Source organism: Myotis nattereri, assembly GCF_964212035.1.
Source record: "Myotis nattereri genome assembly, chromosome: X".
Classification (NCBI taxonomy): Eukaryota; Metazoa; Chordata; class Mammalia; order Chiroptera; family Vespertilionidae; genus Myotis; species Myotis nattereri.
Genome location: NC_138078.1, coordinates 85,171,226 through 85,176,215, shown reverse-complemented (window position 1 = coordinate 85,176,215; position 4,990 = coordinate 85,171,226). Strand labels below are relative to the sequence as shown.

Genomic DNA, 4,990 nt, shown 5'->3' with positions numbered 1-4,990 from the left:
GTCATAGCTAGTGAAATCAGGCAAATATATATATATATATTAAAAAAGGAATAAGTAAAATTTTCTCCATTTGCAGATGACATGATTTTTAAAATGGTTAGATCTAATAAATAAGTTTAGTACATTTATGGGATACAAAATTAATATACAAATTGTCATTTCTACTCACTGACAATAAATTTTCTAAAAAATAAATTATCAACCTCATTTACAATAGTGTCAAAAACAATAAAATACTTAAGAATTGCCCTAGCCAGTTTGGCTCACTGAATAGAGCGTCGACCTGGGGACTGCGGGGTCTCAGGTTTGATTCCGGTCAAGGGCATGTACCTTGGTTGCGCGCACATCCCCAGTAGGGGGTGTGTAGGAGGCAGCTGGTCAATGCTTCTCTCTCATCGATGTTTCTAACTCTCTATCCCTTTCCCTTCCTCTCTGTAAAAAATAAATAAAATATATATTTTTTAAAAAAGAATAAAGTTAACCAAGGAAGTGAAAGATCTCTCCTCTGAAAATTATAAGATATTGATGAAAGAAATCAAAGAAGACACATATAAATGAAAGGTATCACTTGTTTATGAATTGGAAAGATTAATATTGCTAAAATGTCAATTCAATATTTGTCAAGATTCCAATGGCCTTTTTAACAGAAGTGGAAAAATAATACTAAAATTTATATGTAATCACAAATTATCTATAATAATAAGAGCATAATATGCTAATTAGACCAGACGACCTTCTGGACAAAGCCACAGCGATGGAGGCTGAGGAAGAGGCAGCCACCACCACAGCGGCGGCCAAGCCACTGGCATGAATTACATGCATCAAGCCTCTAGTTCTTAATAGCCAAATAAATACTGAGAAAGAAGAACAAAGCAGAAGGCATCACACTTCCTGACTTTAAGCTATACTATAAAGTTATAGTAATTAGAACAGTATGGTACTGGTATAAAAATAGACAAACAGACCAACAGAACAGAATTGAGAGCCCAAGCATATCCAGTCACCTAATATTTGACAAGGGAGACAAAACTAATTTTTGTAAAACTTAAATCTGTCCCAACCTTAGCAGCTCAACCACTAATAAAATTCCTTTTCCCAGATTCCTTTTCAATAAGCCTACAACTTTTTATATTCATTCAATTTTTTCTATTTTTTTCTCTTATTCATTCTAGAATAATCATTTTGCTTTAGAATAAAATTAATTTCCTTTTCCTTCAACAAAAATGTACACCATACCTATCATTATCCAAAAAAATATTCCACTTTTCTTACTTACTTTTTATACACAGTTGTTTCTTTTTACCCTTATTTTTAAATAGTTTCAATTGATTAGAATTCTTAACCCTTAAAATCATTAATTCCTAGTGAAATTTAAGAAGTAGAAAATTGTGTATTGTATGTTATACTTACTAACATTCTGTGGATTGGCAAATTTAAAAAGATATTTCATAGTTTCTAGAATTACATTCTTTTTCATAGAGAATTTTTCAATGTGACACAAAACATGTTTACTAATAGACCCAAATATCTTTAATTCCTCTATAAGAGAAAGCCAAAAGTGAATAATAAGCTTATGTTCAGTAATTAATGTTTCACTGTTTTAATTAACTTGGAAATGATGTAAATATTTAATGAATATTTATAATTTAGCATATCTCATATAACTTTAACATTTCAAGTTACTAAAAAAACACCTATTTTTAAGTAAACATAGTGTAAATATAGTTATTATTGAAAAGTTTATAAACTTTTATGTTACACACATCTATTTAAATTACCAGTTCCTAATATGTTTATATTACTCATGGAAATATTATGAGACAAACAGCTAACCATAATCCAAATACTTTTCTTTATTACACCCTGTAACAGAGATAACATGAGCTTATTTGACTTTTAGTAATCCTGTGTAAAATAAAAGTTGAATGTTTGAGTTAAATTTGCTATTGTTAGCTTTAAGACATACTTGTTTTAATCATGGCAACAAACTTATACTAGATAATTCACTGAAGATTATCCTACATCAGGTGAACTGGAAACATATTTGGAGATATATATATATAATTCAATTGAAGCAGTGATTTTTAAAGCAAAAAAAGCAGAATGAGAACATCTTAAATTGTTAATTCTTTCTTTACAGTTTGCCTAAGACAACTTTTGATTCAGGAAACTGTGGAAAGTTTCCACAGTAGTTGCCACAAGGGAACTGCCAGGTGGTGACACATGTCAATTTTTCACAGAGCCCTGCTTTGTGGGGTGTCTGAATACACTGCTCTGGGTCTCCTCTTACACTTACTGGAATCAACCCTGGCAGATTTTTAGTCCACAGGTCGCTTTTCCCTATATTTATTTGTAAACTTTTCATCATTCTTGCAGGACTTTTTATGGTCCTTAGAATATTCTTCAGCTAGGTCAGCCCCAAGGGGGTCCTCGGGCTAGGGGTCGTAAATCAGTGCTATGAGGAACTGGATTACTTGGTCGGTTTTGGTTGCTGCCTTCCAGTTTTCAGCACTAATTACTGGCAGACAGACCTGTCCCTTTTCATGGATATTGGGGTGATAGATCATTATTTTAAATATGATCTTTGGTGGTTTGAATGTATATTCTGCTGGAAAGCTGATTTCGATTCTGAAGCCCCCTTATCATATGGAGGGTTGTTAGGAACAATAAGCCCTTGCCAAGTCAGTAAATTAGCTTCATCAACCTGGATGTATGGAAGTTTTTCAATGCACATTTGTGGGTTTCTTCAAGCTCCATCAGCATCCTGCTGTCCACCATCTTGGATCTGATGCTGCTCCTTTCCATTTCTGAGTATTCTTGATTCATGTAGACCTTTTTTTGTCTTTAAGCCAATTAAATAGAACTCTTCACAAATTAACTTAGCAATACCATCCACAGGCAGAAAAATATTACACATATGTAGTATACATGCATAGTCATTTAATCAAGACAGATGCAGAGATGTTATAGGTTTTCTTTTAGAATTTTATCCATGACACATGATAAGACAAAACTCATTCATTTATAAAACAGCAGTTGATCCTAATTGTGTTTCTGGCTGAGAGAGAGAGACACATCGATGTGAGAGAGAAATGTAGATCTGTTGCCTCTCTCACATGCCCCAACTGGGGACTGAATGCACAACCAGGTATGTGCTCTACCCAGGAATTGAACCAACCAGGTTTCAGTGTACCAGACAACAACACACCAACCAGGGCACATACCTTAAACTTTTTATTAATATTTATGCCATCTTTGTTTAATTTTTTTACATCCCCCCCCTTAATTGCAAATGTATAAAAGGTAATGTTCATTCTTGCCTAGCCCATGTGGCTCAGTGTTGGACAATGCACTAAGAGTTCGCAGGTTCAATTCCTGGCCAGGGCACATGCCCAGGTTGTGGGCTCAAACCCCAGCACGGGATGCTGGAGGCAACTGATCAATGTTGATGTTTCCCTTTCATCGATGTTTCCATCACTCTCTCCTTCTCCCTTCTATATATATATATATATATATATATATATATATATATATATATATGAAACATGTAAATTGGTGTCACTCCACTATGCACACCAGCCAATCAGGATTAGTATTCAAATTAACCCAACAAAGATGGCAGGTTAATTTGCACACACAGGCACGGAGTAAAGACTGAAGGCTCTGGCCCCAACAAAGACTGAAGACAACTGAAGACTGAAGAGGCTTGGCTTCTCCACTGCAACCGCAGCAGAGAAGCCAAGCTTCGCTGCAGCCAGACCAAAGGCCTGGGTCCCAGGTGCTGGAGGAAAACTGGTGCTGGCAGCCAGGGGAAGGAAGGCGTATTGTGTGAATCTTCGTGCAATGGGCTATCTACACTAATAAAAGAGAAACATGGTAATTGGTGTACAACCGCTACCCTTCCCATTGGCTAATCCCCCTGTCACTCACAGAGTAGGGCCGAGATATGCAAATTAACTGGCAGCCAAGATGGCGGCCGGCAGCCAGGCAGCTGATGCGAACAGGGAGGCTTGCTTGCTTCAGTGACAGAGAACTCCAACGTTCCCCGCCTGACTTGCCGGCCTCTCAGCTGCAACTCTCAGCAACTATGTTGCGAATAAAGAAGCTAAAAAACACCCAGAAACCTGCTTTACTCAGCAGAGCTTCAACCAGCCAGACCGCAACATTGTATCAAATACAGATGGTAAACAAAGGCCAGAAACCTGTTTTCAGCAGCCGAGGCCTCAGAGCTAAAGCTGGCCCAGAATAAAAAAAAAAAAAAAAAAAAAAAAAAGGAGCAGTTGGGAGCTTCAGTCCCAGCCTGAAAACAGTCCTCAGCCCCTCACCCAGACTGGCCAGGCACCCCAGTGGGGACCCCCACCCTGAAGGGTGTGTGACCAGCTGCAAACAGCCATCATACCCTCACCCAGGCTGGCCAGGCACCCCAGTGGGGACCCCCACCCTGATCCAGGACACCCTTCAGGGCAAACCAGCCAGCCCCACCCATGCACCAGGCCTCTATCCTATATAGTAAAAGGGTAATATGCCTCCCGGCACCGGGATCAGCATGACAGGGGGCAGCGCCCAAACCCCCTGATCGCCCTGTGACTCTGTGTGTGACAGGATGAGCCCCCCCCCCCACAGGCCCTGCTCTGTGTGTGATGGGGTAGAGCCATAACCTCCCCATCGGCCCTGCCCTGAGTGTGACTGTGGCGGCGCCCCAACCCCTTGATCGGCCCTGCTCTGTGGGTGATAGAGGGCGGTGCCCCAACTCCCTGATGGTCCTTGCTCTGTGTTTGACAGGGGGGAGCTCCCCAACCCCCTGATCGGCCCTGCTCTGTGCGTGACAGGGGTCAGCGCCCCAACCCCCTGATTGGCCCTGCTCTGTGCATGACAGGGGGTGGCGCCGCAACCTCCCCATCTACCCTGCCTTGAGTGTGACAGGGGGCGGTGCCCCAACCCCCCAATTGGCCCTACCTTGAGCGTGACTGAGGGTGGCATTGCAACCTCC

The 4,990-nt window shown here is 40.4% G+C and overlaps 1 pseudogene across 1 annotated transcript; it reads right to left on the bottom strand.

Moving 5' to 3' along the window:
* Positions 1-2,318: 2,318 nt before the first annotated feature.
* LOC308536044 (ubiquitin-conjugating enzyme E2 L3-like) lies at positions 2,319-2,778 on the bottom strand (annotated as a pseudogene). The gene has a single exon. The product of its transcript is annotated as a ubiquitin-conjugating enzyme E2 L3-like (transcript).
* Positions 2,779-4,990: the final 2,212 nt, after the last annotated feature.